The following is a 16255-nucleotide window of genomic DNA, read 5'->3' as shown; positions in this document are numbered from 1 at the left end:
GGGCCCGCTCGGGCCGCCGCTGCCGCCCGCGGCTTTGCGGCGCTCACGTGGTGGGAAGGAGTTTCTGGAGGAGCGGGTGGGACGTGGCTCCGAGCAGCGAGGGGAAGAGTAGCTCGGTTTCAGTTTCAGCCCCCCACCCCCCGCGCGCTTATTTTACTTACTTATTTTATTTTTCTTTTATTTTCCCCTGTATTTCCATACGTGAGCACTGAGGGTAGGGAGTGGGATGGTAGAGGCCTCTGCCCTGCACAATGTTACATATAAAGTTCTAGCCATATAGCCCAAAATAGGGTTCTGGTATACTCGGTTGTAAGGGAAATGGTGTCATAAAGGGAATCAGGAAAATGCCATTAAATGGTTACCAAAAAGGAGAAGAAAGCATGGAGGAAAGTATAAAGGCTACGAGTGTGGACCTGAGACAAAGTGTTTGCTACCTGCAAGAAGCTTGGAAGAGTGAGCAGGTAATGTCTCTGGTTTGATTTCTTCTATGCATAAAGAAAATGGGGTTATACCTAACTGTAAATAAATGCTATTCTACTAAAAAGTAGCCAGCTACCTTAGTATCTTTTCCTTCCTGGGTTGATGCCCAGGAGCTAGATTTTGGCAACCTACTCGGATGAGAGAAGGAATACCTTCAGATATAGTTGAAAAAAACAAAATTACTAGAATATATCAGTAAAGCATATAGGAACACGATAAGGAAAGCACACAGGGATCATAAGAGGAAGGTGTGGGGAAAATATACTGAGAAATAGTAGGCAGCACTGTCAGATTGAAAGAAAGAATTTTCTTCTAGGCAAGGGGCCAATCTTGCAATTCTTTTGCTCGTGCTGCTTCCATTGGCTTCAAATGGAATAAGTGGGCCTTAATTTAATTTCTATCTTTTGAAAGTGAAATAAGGTTAATGTAATAAAAGAAAGCAGTGGAACAGGTTTATCTTTTTGTCAGTTTGTATTTCAGTTTTAGTGAGACTATCCAGCTCCCTGTGGCTCAAGCAACAGCAGTGTAGATAAAATAGATTTTTTTAAAGATGTGATACTCTACTCTTTTATTTTTACTTTTTAAAATTTAATGCAGACAGCAAATATATTCATGATTGAGTGTGAAGCTGGGGAAAAGAGTGGGAGACTATAGAAATCCATTTTAAACACAATAGTCTCTAATATTTTCGTTAACAGCTTGAAGCATTACATGGTATGTATGGTAAGCAAATTAGTGGATTAGGTGAAGTTGGGATCAAACAAGAATATTTTGGAGCATATGAATAAATTGGAATTAAATTGGAAATGGGCTCAAATTAACACAATGGGATTCAATAAAAGCAAGACACAGATTAGTTTAAAAGGAGTTATCAAGCTGACAATCCCAGGAAGTGCTCTTTTCCTGCTGAAATGAATTCCTCATCCAAAGCCATGAGCCTTTTGTCTCTTCCTGTGTGATAGATACTTAGCCAGCCACAAGAGAGGGCCCCAAGATCTTTTGAAATTTGTTTGCATGAAAAAATGAGTCATGTGTCTTTCTCTGCTTTTGATACCTGGTTTGACTGCTGTGCAATGTTTTAGGTGTCAGGTGTGTTGGTTTTCTTTTCTCAGGTAAAGTGTTTTGAATAAAAAATAGCAAGTGTTGACTGCTAGGGAATGGAAGCTGCAGGGTCATGTTCTGTTAGTTGCTATGTTTCTTTCAAGATTTTAGTTGTGCTTTTGTATGGATGCTCAGCATTCCTATGCTGAGAGTGGGAGACAAATCTGGGGTATAAACTCAGCTCAGCTTCCTCTCTTCATCTGTGCTTTAAGAAGTACATCACGAAGTAGTGAGAAGGCCCTCCAGGAGAGCAGTCTTACCCTGCTTCAGCAGCATATCTAATTAACTAGCAGAGTAAACTAATGTGTCTGCTGAGGATTAGTCAACTCTGGATCCTAGTGACTCATTTTCAACTGCTATCTTAATCCCTTCTGTTGAACAGAGATGTAATGCAGCCAGCTGATACGGGCTGTTCGTTTTAATGTCAGAAGCAGAAAATGCAGTATCAGACTTGGCATTTGTGGTATAAGCTGGACCCATCAAGTCCCACACTTGGGGATAGGGAACCAGTGAACTGGCTCCCATGTGACTCTTGCCCAGCAGGTATCAGCTGTGGTCTGCACCTGGTTTGTACATCACGGAGTGGCAGAGGAGTCTCTCCTTAGCTGTGCTGTGGCTGGGGTTGGTCCCTGGCAGGCTGCACCCCGGAGGGGTGTGGGGAAGCCCATAAGTACTTGCATGGCGACTTCAAGCTGTGACCCCACAGCGATGCTTGCCAGCTCTGTGCGCCAGGCACCTGGCCACGCCACACCTGAGTATTGCCTGTGAGTGCTCAAGAAAATGGAGAGGGATGACTTAAGCCTACCCCAAGACCGGTGTGGACACAGCAGTTTGTTTTTTGTAATTATAAGATCCAACAGCAAAGTTTTAAGGGGTGTGCTGGTTTATTTCCCATGGTATTCATTTAGGAAACCTTAGTAAGAGATGAGGAGGGAAGAGCTGCGGGACCGTTAAACTTCTGAGAAGAGGTGGAAGGAAGAGATTTGGGGCAAAGACAGAATACGTTTTCAGGAGAGGCTGCTTGGAAAGATACGAGGAGATAAGCATGCTGTTGATGTCTCGCATAGCAGGTTAGTTTTATCCCTCTCCTCCACAAAGGAGTCTAACCCACCTTGGGACCTGTGTCTAGGATTTCCCAAGGAATCTGAGGGAGTTGGGCACACAGCTCCCAAACGGGTTGGTTTATTCAGACAGAATTGTGTCTGAAGCCAAGCCGTGCTCTGGCCACTTTCCTTTCCTGATTTAAGTGTGATTGCCATGTTGCCTAATTCAGTCCGGTAATTAACCAAACGACTAATTGGCTCTGCTAATGTAGCTGGTTAGTTCAGAACTGCATTCACTTCATTGTATGCTGTTTTCAGTAGAACAACATTTTTCAACAGCTTTCAGTCTTCTGCATATATTTGTGCTGGTGTTCGGGTGTATCTGGTGTAAGGCTGATTTCAGGCTTAATCAAAGTTATTTATAATCAGGGATAAATATGTAGGAAAAGAGGAGTCCTTATACTACTACCTTCTGCAAACAGAGCTTATGATTTAGTGTGCTTCGTAATTAACCACTCAGAGCAGGTTTCTGGTACGTCATTGTGGACAGTTCCGCACAATATTAGCTTTGGTTTTATTACATACTTCATAGTTACATGCTTAATCCTCTTTAATGTTTGTAGTGATTTGATAAGAAAAATGTTACAGAAGCGAAAGAATTATTATTTTAGAACTTGCATCACTACCTCTATGCTTAGGAATAAGATGGATCGCTCTATGGTTCACTATTTTAAAATGTGTTCTGAGATCTGAAAGTAGTGCAATTCCATCCTATATTTCATTCTGGCACATAGGATGTCTTTGAACATCGAGGGCAGCTATGACTCAGTGATTAAATTGTCTGTATAGACATCCTGCTATGGTGCACAAGTCTTCCTATCTTTTTTTTGCATGTCCCTTAAATAATGTATGGGCTTGCTTCCATAATTTTGGACTAAAAAGAACTCATGTTGTGATGGATTTCTGTTCCTAATGGCCTCAATTAGGTTCTCTTCCAGATTTCTTTTTTACTTCCTTAGTATTTTGACTTTATGTGCAGCTTCACATTTTTATATCCAGTATATATCACAATATGCTTTTCATTACTTTACATGCTTTGTTTTTATTTGGACATTTAATAAAAACTGAATTTAAAATGCGAAACAGCACTTTTAAAAGATGTACTATGCATTCTTCTCTTCAATCAACAGATAGTGGAAAAAACAGGTGCAGTGTTTGTGAGGGGAATTTAAAATGACTTTAACTTTCAACTTTATTTTAAATATAGTTTAATAGCATTTACGTTTGCTATTTTATGTTTTAAAAAAGACTATATTCAACATATGGTGGTGCTTTTGATACTTTTTTCTATGCTCACCTGCACAGAAAGAGCGAATCAGCTCTGTCAACAGAGAATCTGATTTTTCTGTGGACTTTCTGTCATCTCTATTGGGTCATTTGTGTTTTGCAAGTAGCTCTATGAACACATAATAACCAAACTTGAAAATTGTCAGGGGTTAAAAGTTATAAAAAAAAAAAAAAAAAAAAAAAAGCACCTAAATGTGTTGAGGTCTCTACAGTGGTATGTTTGTAATGGTATACTCTCTGGCTATAAACTTTCTGGGCTGTGGTATTTTCTGTTGAAGTTTATGCCACAGTATAGAAAGGAATACAGATTTTCCTTCTTTGAAATTCAGTGTTTGTCTCCAGGGAGTTTCTAGTGTGTTGGTGCCGTTGTTCAGGTTTCCCCAGCGCCTTCTGCTGGAAGCTGTGACTGCAGCGATTGCAGGGCACTCCCGGGCTGTGTCTATCCTGGTAAGAAAAGGAGGGTCAGGGCATGAACTCTGGCACTGGCGCGCATTTGACCATATTGTACCTGTTGGCGGGTCCCCTGTGCCAAGCAGCAGTCTTCCAGATAGTCCTGCGTGCCATGAGCAAAGCCCAGGCCGGGTACTGCTCTCTGGAAGCAGCGCAGGGAGCCTGCATGGGCATGGGCTATGCCACGGGCAAGAACCATGGCCAGCTTTATTGACTCTTAGCCTCACACCCCCTTCGGGCAGAATTAGTTATACAAGGTGCCTGTTGTATGGCTGGCCTAGGCTCTGTTTGCAGTATGGTCAGGAAGAGGGAAGCTTGTGATGAAACCTCTCTGGAAACGCCTTTGGACCACAGCTAGCTTACAGGACCATGGGGCTTAGCCTGAGCTACTAGGCACTGTGTAGAAAAAGGATGTATAGTTTGGGCTGGCTAATGTAGCTAGAGGGCTTCTGGGTTGGAGCTGATTTGTATTCTGCCAGCAAAGGCTGGGCAGCTGTGTGCCCCCAGGGACATCCATGTGCCCCTGGGGGACATCTGTGTGCAGGGCAGGGGGCTCCTGAAGGTAGAAGCCCTTCCTCCCAGCCACAGCTGCATGCCCGCCTGTTGTAGGTAGCTGAAAATATATGTCTATTTTTCTCACTTATTTGAGAGGGAGTCATTTTGTGTATGGTATAACGAGCTACCGTATCCTGGAGCCATCTCCCTCGGTTTAAATGCAAGTTTCTGAATGCTCAAGTAATTTAAAAATAAAAAGTAACAGCCTCAAAAATAATCACGCTGGCACAGACACCAATAATGTACAATAAGGAATGGAGGAACATCAGGGCCATATTTGAGAGAAGTAAATTTGGCTGTAAAATTAGAGTAAGATCTTGCAATAATGTGTAACTGCAAGGAGTGGTAGTTTGAGATCATAGCATTGAGCAAAACACCCTGAGAAATACATTCAAAAAACCCAGCATGCCTATTTAAATGATGAATGTCAGTTGTAGAGCGTTTTCATTTCTTAAATGACCTATATAAATGAAAGTTAGAGGACTGTCTGCATATGAACTTTCATTGCCCGTTATTCCAGTGATCATTTGAACCGTAGATGTAGTGACACATAAATTACACGTTGCGTAACAGTGGTTTGGACAGTACTTTGACTTTATTTTTACATCTAATCCTACATCTAATTCCTACTGGCACATTGCTGTGATGCCTGTTACGATATCTGCACATTAATTTACTGAGCACCAATAGAGCACTTAGTTACAGGCTAAGCCAGAACCCCCTGGAAGTCAATGGTAATCTTCCCATTCTCTTCAGAAAGCTTTGGGTCAGACCATTCATTTGCGTGTAGCACAGAAAAGAATTGCGGTATGTTAGTTCTGAGTGCTCAAAAAGACTTTTCTGTTGAGAATGTTTGCGTTTAATAGCTTTTTTAGTAGTAACATTTTCTTACAAATTCTATCTCAGTGAAGAGAATTTATGGGAAGATGGACGTTTTTACGGGAGCTAGGATAGGCACTAGCCTTATCCTCAAACCATTTTAAGGCTGCTCTGAAACCCTCTGCTGTAAATGTCCCATTCCCCTCACTTCCAAGATCATATAGTTGAAGAACAAGAGGACAGTGAAATAATGTGTATAACTTGGTCTGTGTGTCCTCAGTAAATTATGTGAAGGTCTCAGCAATCATTTTTCTAACTAAAATGTTCCTGACATGTTCTATGCCTTTGACCTCCCACAAATGACATGTAGACAGGTAGCAGTTGTCTGACGTTAGAAGGTGCACAGTGGAGATTTGGTTTAACTACTACCCATTCATATCCTATCTAGAAATCCCTAGGTGATCTAGAATTATCTAGAAAAATGTCTTCCTGTGTTTTACATGGACAGACCTCTAAGGCAGAAAGAGCCTCTCCTTGTATCTTAGTACAACACTAGTCACTTTTACACATGAAAAAGCATTTTCATTTTGAAAGAAAATGAGAAAAAAGACTGAGCAAGAGACTATAGTACCCTCTTCTCAAATACCAAATGAAGAAAAAAACAGTTTCTGTCTTCTCAGGGTATGATGTGCTATGTAATGATGTATTAAGTAATGAGGCACAATTTAATTTAAAATGTATTGCTCTTATTTCCTCTCTGAGGATTCAGCTTACTAAAGGAAATTTTTTTTTCCAATACCTTTTCACCCTTTCTGCCTTTCAAATTTACACAAATTTACACAAAATATAGTTACCATCATGCAAAGCCTGATTTTTGCTGCTGTTCCCAACCAGTCACTTCATAACAAATGTGAAGGAGTCATTTATACTGTGTCTTTCTTCTAAAAAACTAATATGAAATGTTATAAAACACCAGAATTTCGGTGCCACCTGAATAGAAAAGTAAAGCATTATTTTTACAGTTTAAATTATAATTATTTTAATTCTAACTGACTGATTAAAAGCTATAGTACCATACAAATGTTTCTATCCATGTATTTTTTTAAGGATATTTTGCCTGTTCCTCGGTACTGTTTCCTCCTTTGCTACATGTTAACAATTGGCTCACTACCAGCATAATCCATATTGTTATCCATTTTCTCTAATGCTGTGGATTTTATTAGATAAGAGGTTTCTGTCACTTCATAACAGCAGTAACATTATGTTTTGTGTTGATTTAAAAACAATTATAAATTATTTCAAGCTTTAGATTGCAAGATATAGAGGAACATTGTGAAGTGTAAATCTGATGCAGTAAAACACTTATCCAACGTATACCGAGTTTTAAGAATTGGGCAATCCCATTAATTTACATTCTCATTTTGTAATAAAAATACTGAATCATACAACAACTAAAGTGTTACGCAGATATTGGTGAAGCTTCAGAATGTTGTTCCTTGAGAAGGGAGAAATATGCTCTCATTTTTCAGTTTCTACTTCTCAAGATTAAAAACCAACCAAACAACCCCTCTCCAAGACCTTCCACTACTTAATTTTTGGCCTCACTCAATCTTGTCTCTACTACTGGGACATGGTTTAGTGCCAGCTCCAAACATATTGCCATCATCAGGCAAGGCTGCTAGGCCATGGCAGTGCTGCTAAGCTAAAATGGGCCCCAGCAGCAGTTCAAGTATTGGCACGCAAGTATCCATACTATTTGCATTTTAGCCTGCTCCCTGCCACCTTTTTGGCTTGTGTCTTTGAGGACTCTTCCAAAAAATGCTAGGTGTGGGCAGGTGAGAGCACAAGCCAGGGAGTGGGCACGAAGCCATGTTCTCTGAAAAAGAAACTTCAGTTACATATGAATTCCCTTGCTTTCAGAGCTGAAGAGCAGACTTGGCCAACTTATTTACTTGTATTGCTGTAGTCTTGTTTATGCAACACTGAAATCAATATCAAGAAATATCCTAAAAGTCTACTTTCTCATTTTTATGCACATGCACTCTGATTTCAACAAATGCATTTTATCAATCAAACAAAATAAATATTGAGCTGCTCATGGATGGTATTGAATTTCACTTGTACTCTAATCCTACTGCTGGCCAGATTAAGTGCTACCCAGGTAAACTCCCCAACCTTGATCATGTTTGGATGTAGTCCCAAGCTTCTGCTTATTTTGATCATGACTTTTCCTTTGACTACTGATGAAAAGGAGTCCACAGTCCAGCTTGACTAATAGTTCTCATGGGATAAGATCTGGTGTCCTGAAAACAGCATATAGAGATAGGTATAGAGATGTACTTCAGTTCCAAACAGGATGATAACAAGAGGTGATCATCTTTTCTGCAGTGTAGTATTGCCTGGCATGCAGGGCAGCGCTGCTGCTGCTATGGCAAAAAGACATGTGATGGGTTAATTCATGCTCTGGAAGTTGCTGTGATTATGATTGCATGGCAGAGATGTTGTAAGGTGACTATGATGGTGACATCTGGTTGGTGCTACTGATGTGAAGCTTCTCTCCGGGCTTTGTAAACTGCCCTGGGATCTTAATAAAATAAACAGCCCAAAAGGCTGGTAGCTTTATTTCATCAGCATTTCCCAGTTAAAATAATTGTATGATAATTTGTGCATAGATGCCATCAATCAGAGGCTATTTGTTCTATTCCTAATCAACTTAGTAACATCAAAACCTCCTATTCTTTCCATCTGCCCTAGTTTCACAGTATTTATTTGACTCAATTCTGTACATTTGAACAATTAGGTTAAATCGGAGATTCTGCAGCTTATAAGGACAGCTTGCAGGTACTCAGTGTGAGCATGTTAAAATATTAACCAAGAGTAAGATTCAGCAGGATGTGTGTTTTTCGCTAGACATGAGGGAGTATGGGGAGAAAGAATTTTTTTTTTTTTTCTAATCGCTCCTTCAGCATTAGGTTCTTCAACTCCTGATCAACTTTTGTGTGTGGAAGGAGGTTGAAAACAGGTAGGGTAGGGACGGTCCTACACTACACACCTTTGGGCACCTCTTTCTTCCCCTACACCTTGTTTCTGTGTGGGTGATTTAATCCTCACACACAAATTCAGCTTCCATTTTAATCTGAAAATCCTTTACTCTGGACCTGTCTCTACTGTCCAAATGAAAATGTGGCCTGTTAAGTTTTTCCTGGTTGTGTTGTTGTTACTTCTACAGGGCTAAAACAGAGTATCAGTGTCTCTCTTGGTTCTTTGTTGCCACCCTTTTTCTCTGTCCTTGTGGAATATCACCATTGTGCTTATGATCTAGGAACTGGGCAAACTCTTCAGCTCAGTCCTCCCTTTCAGTTGTTACTTCTGAGCTTTACCTAGATCTTGCCTTTCCTGTCTGCAGCAAAGATTCTTGTCTGGAGCCCCAACTTATAACTTTGTTACTGCAAAAGCCTTTTTTCAGCCTTGAGAAGAGGCAAGATGCAGTCTCGTTTCATATGCATCTGTTCTCAATGTAAATAACATTTTCTTAACTGATCACTTCCATCATGTTACCCCTCTAGTTTCATTCCACCCAGGACTCTTACTTCTCTGTCATATCAAATGCAAGTTAAATGTCCTTACTTGCACAGCCCTCAAAGCTTACCTGTTGTCTCTCATTTCTATTATAATTTAAGATATCTATTCTTGTTTCTGCTTTCCTGCGATGATGGCCTGCTTAGTCGTATTGACCAACCAAGCTTCTCTGACTATCCATCTTCATCTCTGGCCTTATACTTAGGTTAGATCTTTGTAGCAGAGTTCATCATTGTATTGCATCTTTATATATGAGTCAGCCTGGACTCTTGACTGGGTCAGCTAAGATGCTTCAGCAATATTAGTTTGACTAATATTAATTGTTGTACACTGACAGCCAAGAGAGGGATCCATGTGTTGACAATGTAACATTTTCACAACAGCTGGTTCTCAACTTAGCTGAAGACAATAACACAGTTCATAAGAAAGACTTTCTAGAGAAAACACTTTGGTGCTGAAGACAGCTGCTTTCATTATTTCAGAGATGCACTGGGTGCATGACACATAGTCAGTAGGTACCTCTGCTATTTATGTATGTTCCCTCATTTTCTGTGCTTTTCTTCCATGTTTTTTCAATTGTTGTTTCATATTCTAGAGGAAAAGACCCCATGGCCAAGCAACCTGTAGCCCCAAGAAAAACTGTTGGTATGCTCTTGACGCGTCAGTATAAYGCTAAGCACAGCTGGAATGTGACTACACACTGCACAAGCATCTAAATAATAAAGTAGATACTCAACAAAACTGATTTTTGGGAACACCTGCAGAGGCTTCTTGCAGCTAAATTAGGAGACTTTCTTTCAGTATGGTGTTTTGTATTTTATTTGTTTTTTGTCAGAGAAAGAGAGGAAAAGGTATTAGAAAAATTGTTCTGAATAAGGTAAAAGGATTCCTAAGTAGGGAAGTATAATTAAGTAACTCATTTTCAGTCCTGCAACACAAAGCAGAAGCTAGCTTTATCTGAGCAGAACAGGCAGAAAGTTTTAAAGGCAATGTATAACTCTTTCCTTGGCTTCAGTGGGACTATGTAGATAGGGATTTGGTGAATCAGCCCTACACACAAAAGGAGCTCCATCAAAGCTTTCTCATGAAAAATTCTTGACTTCCTTGACTTAGGGAATTTATTAATCCCTCAGGCATGCTGCAAAACTTATCCCTTTGGATGAAATTTTGGATAAAATGAGGGGTGGAGAGCTCTGGTCCTATGTTATTATCTTCCTGTTAACCAGAGGAAGAGTAGTATTTTGGAAAATCAGTGTTAAGTGTCGACAGGATGGGTTCATGCTCTTTTATGTAATTTTAAGTCATAGTCAGGCACCGAGAATACTGCATGGCTACCTACTGCATGGAGTCAATATATCCAAGATCAATGAAATGAAATAACAAATGAAATAACAAATCTGGATTTGCTGTGATGCTGATAAACTGAATTGCAGTATTACTGATTGAATGTAGTCACTTCTTCCTTTGTTCTGAAAAAGTAAATACTAAACTGGTGTGAGTGGGATGCAGTATTCAGTTTCTTTCAAAAATTTTCCTTATATTTCAAGTTCAGCTCATTCTGAAGGTAAACTGTGATGTTCCTTTGGTTTCAGCAAAGGTGAGTGCTTGTAAGTAGGGAGGATTGAGCCTTGAGATTTTCTATTTAATTATGTGTTCAAGGACCTCCAGTTTATCAGGAAAGAACAATACACTATGATTCAAAGGCTATCACTGGTGCAGGTCTGATTCTTTTAAAGTGGGTTTGTGGTTCTTCAGACAGGCAGTATAAATCAATCAAAGATTTTGAAATAAGCAATCAGTTTTTGCAGGTGTAATATTTCATTTTAATGAACAATTCTTCACTGTAATGAGCCTCAGAATGTTTTAGTATTTTTCAGGTTTCCATAAAGATATATAAAGTTTTAAGTACTTTTATTATTAATCTTAGGTTTAATCATAATTACAGTGTGCTAATATGGACAAAGAATGACACCAGACTTGCAGACATTTACTTTGGCTATAAATTAGCAGTGTCTGAAATATGGGACAATTAAATAGCTGGCAACAAAATAGTCTTGAAAGTCTTTGAATCCTTATTTTTAAATCCTTAAAATCACCAGTTCAATAACAATATTACTTAATCAATAACCAGTATGTATGCATTTTGGTTACTTTAATGAGGAAGATTTTGTCACCTGAAAACTTGAAAAAATACTATTGCTTTATAAAAAATCCTCATATAACTTATAAAAAATTCAAAGGGCACCTCTACAGGGTCATGAAATTATAACAGGCTTTTTTGTAGCAAAATTTTAGGAAAAATCGGAAAAAGACTTCTGGTATCTAGTAACTAAAATAAATGCATTGTTCCTTCTTGATATTGTGATGTGGCTCAGAAATACTTTGCCGAAGAGAGGAATGGGGTTTCTTCTTGTCCTGTTTCTAAAGCACCTTTGGAAACTGTTATTTTTATTTGTGGAAGCTATCTGAAACAAATTATGATGTTTCAGACAAACTAAGGTATAGGGTCTCTGCCTTAAGAGTTACGATCTAAAAGACAAAGTGGACCAGTTGACAAATTAAAAGAAGATGTAAAGTTTTGGCCTTACGTAAGCATTATCACATCAGTAGTTATATAAACTAAAACTGGAGGAGTTCTGAAAACTATTATGAAAGAAAATATTCTGGATGCAAAACTGTAACTCTTTGAACAAAGCTTTTTTGCACACTGGGTGTGTTAAACTGCATTTCTTTTTAAACTGTTAACAGAAATGGCTCAAAGTTGTGAGAATGAGATAACTGAGAAATACATTGAGCTGTGTTATCAACATTACAGTAGTTTTAGCAAAGTTCTAACACTCCTCTGCTTTGGCAATTAAAATTAGGCATTTTGGGAGCCTCTTGCCATCCCTGTGGGAAATTTGGTCCAATTAGGTCAGGTTATTTCCTATTGGAAAACAAAACAAAGCAAAACAGTTCCTATAAGCTAAATTCTTAGCATCTGGCAGCTAAATTCCCTTAAAAATGTATTTTGGATCCATTTAAAAAAATCCAAACTGAGAATGTGTCTCTAAACTTTTGTTTGTGCCTAAAGTGTATTTAACCATTTGCTGTCAAACTCTAGAACAGTTGAGGAGAGACTGTCAGTGCTTCCCAGCTCTCTTCCGTAAAGTTCCCATAAACACTGCTTATGAATTAACACTGAATATTAGAGAAGAGGTGGTACTATGGTGCTTTATTCTTCTGCCAACAACAAGCCATTTGCATGAAAGCAGTTGTAAACAAAGCCTTCAAATGGCAACTACAAAGAGATTAAATGTTTTTTCTATTGTAACATATAGGACCTACTTACTACTACTTCAGAATTTGTACACTATCTTTATAATTGCTTTTGACATGTCAAATTTACCTGCACTTCATTTGGTGATAGCGATGGTCTGGAGGAAAAAAAAGTCATTTTAGGGTAAAAGATAAAATACTGTTCTTGAGACACAAATTAACTGGGTACTTGACATGGTATAGGCAATGTAACAGAAGTTGGTAGCTGTCCCACTGTTCTAAAAGTTTTCCTTTCATGCTGAGTCTTCTCACCCTGACATGTGATCAGTAAGTTTGCATTTGTGCCCGTGCCAAAACAATGTACAGTATCATAAGTCAAAGTGAAAATTTAAATGTATTTGCACACCTGATGAGCTATCCAAGATTTGTCCCTCTTGAATTCATCAGATAGATAGGCCTAAAAAATGTTTTGACATCATAAGGTTTTGACAGTAATTGAAGACAACATATTAGTGAATTTTACTTTTATTCCCAACTTTTCTGCAATCTTTGCATTCAAGCAGCTGTAGTCTTCAGTAATTGCTCTGACTCTGTTGACCTGCCTGGTGTTCATAGGGAGCCTGTGGATATCTCATGTTAGAAATAACCAACAGTAATTCATTACTAGTTACTGAATATTTAAAAATAAATACTACCCATGGATTTGAATATTTTTATAATGTCTTAAACATATTTGGGGGGGGAGGTGGAGGTTAAAGTTAAGTTTTGATTTAAGTTAGTCACTTGTACTCTTATTGTATCAATTTGTTCAGTTCTCTGAGATATCCTGCTGAATATGCCAGCCATTGGCAAAACTTGCCCTGTCACAGCGAGGAGTTACTGAATTCTGTGGAGGTCCATAGTTGTTTAATCATGTGATTCACATTACATTTTTAGGGCTTCATTCTGCCACTTCTAATCATGCCTGTTTGTGTTTCTCTGTAAAACAAATTTTATTGAAAGAATAGAACTACTTTTTGGAGTAATGTATTGATACAGTACATAAATGCAGTAGAATTTGGTCAAATATAGAAATCCTTTCTCACCAGCTTTAATTTTGAAGGTGTGTGTTAAACTTTAACTTCTCTAGAATTTTCCAAGGGAATTAATATCTTTGAGTACCTACCTGAGGTTTCTAAGGGTGATCTTCATTATTTTAGTGTGTCTGAAAATTAGATCCCTTTAAAACTGTGCCAAGCTGGGGACCCAAAATTAAGCTCACAGGATCCCCCTTATTTATTTATTTTTTCCTTCCTAATTATATAATGGTAAACATATGGTAAGAATTATCACATAAGCTCTTTACGAACTTAAGCAATGAGCCTAAGGCCTGTACAAACTTGCCCTTATAAAGCCAGACAATAAATCTACTGAATATCGTACCGTCTTTTCTAGTGATCTCTTGAGCTTATATGCTGGTATAGTAAGCACTCTAGTTCTGTGGCATAACATTTTTCCCAATTAATGATTATCCCAAGCCCTGATTACTTTCTGTAGTGAAATTGTTGGCACACAAAATCTCTAATGCGTTACTATGATTTTTGTTATTATTATTATTAGTAAAAGTACTCTAACAACTTCATAGCTTTGGATGCCTAGCTAACATTATAGAATGATACTGAAAATATTATATTAGCCTGAATGCTCCTAATGATATTTGTGTCTAGTTACGCAGACAGGAGGGAATTTAGTAAAGGTGATGGTTATACAAGAATGAGTACAAGACTAAAAGAATTTTATTGGTTTATGCTTCTCTACTTATTGTAGTATTTACCACCATTTATTTTTTTATACTAGATTGTACATAGATGCTTTTGGTATATTATTCAGGCTAATTTCTCTCTGCTGCATGCTGTGATTCCTTCTAAGCAGCAATTTTGGTATTAAATATCGCAATGCTCTATCTGTACTGATGTAATTTTATATTTGTCTTTGTTGTTGGCTTTGTATTTCCATGTGGAGGTGCTGATCACTGGTTTCCATTCTGATGCCAGAATCTCAATAAAGCTGCATTGGTATTGGAGATAGGTTCCAGTTTTTATTTTAGAAAATAAGAGACCTGCAGATAAAGGATTGTGAGCAGCAGTAATAAATTCAAAGAATTTAGGTCCTAGTACTGCAGTTAGCTGAAGCAGGATTGTCTTCTGTTTGCCATGTTTCTACAGCAGTTGATGGAGAAGGAATGAAATTCTTCTCAACCAGGTAGCTACTAAAATACAGAAGAATTTGTAATTCTTGATGATTATCACTGTAAGCTATTATAAAGTCAGCAAACATTTCAGCAAGCACTTCAGGGTTATTACAAGAAGTAACTGTGAAGTGTTATAATTCCTTTAACAAGGTTCCTTCACCTTTCATTACAAAGCAAATGAATCAGTAATTTCTATTGATCAGGAAGAGCTAATCTCTGCCAAGACCATTTCATTATAGATTTTAAACCAATCAGTGCAGACCAGTTTGTCTTGAAGCAAGCACTGGAAAGAGCCATTAACTGCTTAAGTTCATATACTTCACAGATACAGAAGGACAAGAAGACTGCCAGAAGGTATTTGTAATTGAAGGACAAGACGGATTTTAAGGTAAGAAGTCCATGGATGGTATCATAACAGGTGGAGCACCATGATCTAAGGAGATTAACTCTGAAATTGTAAGAGCCTGTCTATATACAGCCCAAACTAACTACACCATAGACTAAAGCATCTGGTCAGAATTTTGTGTGATGATGGAGTGAAAAGAAACAAAGAATTAGTTGGAAATTGTCTTGCTGTACCTTGGCATTGTATTCCCTTTTTATTGTTACTACTTTTATACTGAATTTCTTTCCTCTTTTTAATCATTTTGATTGCAGTGGAGCAATCATAACATAGTTCATAATTCCTCAAGGAGAGTCATGAGAGTAAAAAATAATTTCTTACCTTTTCTAACTGTATTTCCAGGTGTATCATTTATGAATTTTCCTGTTGCCCTTTATTAGGCAAGTAAAACCCAGAAAATATTGGTTATTTCACAGTGAGAATAGCGGCACCCTGTGGATTGTGTTTGACTTTGCTCTTTAAAGTTTCAAATATTACAAGAAACTCTGCCTGCCTCTCTTTGTTGCATGCTGGTTGTAATAACACACCTGAAGATAAATTTAGCTCATGAAAGATGGAGGATTTTAGTCTAGAAACCTTGATTATCCAGGTACAAGATGGAGTATATTCAGAGCAAGAATATGACTCCAACTTAGACCTTCACTACATTGTGTCTGATTTTAATTTTTCACAGAAAGCTGTGAAGCCTGCTCTGAGCTCATTATGTATTTTAAGGAGGCAGACTGGAGGAGAAAAGTAGTAGCTCCAAGCATAATAGCTCTGCTTGTAACTACTCACTGAGGGACACATTCAGATGCCAAAGAAATCACTGACTCTGCTTTAGATCTTGCAGGAAAGGTGAACTCTGTTAAGTCTCTGCAGGGGCTGCTTGCAGCTTCAGGACCTTGCCTTGTGCAATCGTCACCCAGCTGGGTGGCAGAAACCTCTACCGAGCCTACCGCACCACTGCCCTGGAAACTTGCGCCACAGATTTCTCTGGGGTGCTGTGCT

General features: G+C 38.4%; 1 long non-coding RNA gene across 6 annotated transcripts in view; it reads left to right on the top strand.

Annotated features, from left to right (window-relative positions):
* Nucleotides 1-16255, top strand: part of LOC112961629 — a 28239-nt gene that overhangs the window by 3361 nt on the left and 8623 nt on the right. For 4 of the 6 annotated variants that reach the window (XR_003252072.1, XR_003252068.1, XR_003252067.1 and 1 more), the window contains exons 1-2: nucleotides 9-461; nucleotides 15188-15250. This is a non-coding gene — a long non-coding RNA (uncharacterized LOC112961629). Of the gene's footprint in view, nucleotides 1-8; nucleotides 462-2489; nucleotides 2652-15187; nucleotides 15251-16255 lie in introns of those variants that run through there. The other 2 variants (XR_003252071.1, XR_003252069.1) reach the window with 2 other exon arrangements.

Source organism: Apteryx rowi, unplaced genomic scaffold (assembly GCF_003343035.1).
Source record: "Apteryx rowi isolate R43461 unplaced genomic scaffold, aptRow1 scaffold_135, whole genome shotgun sequence".
Lineage (NCBI taxonomy): Eukaryota > Metazoa > Chordata > Aves > Apterygiformes > Apterygidae > Apteryx > Apteryx rowi.
This window is presented reverse-complemented; position numbering and strand designations above follow the sequence as displayed.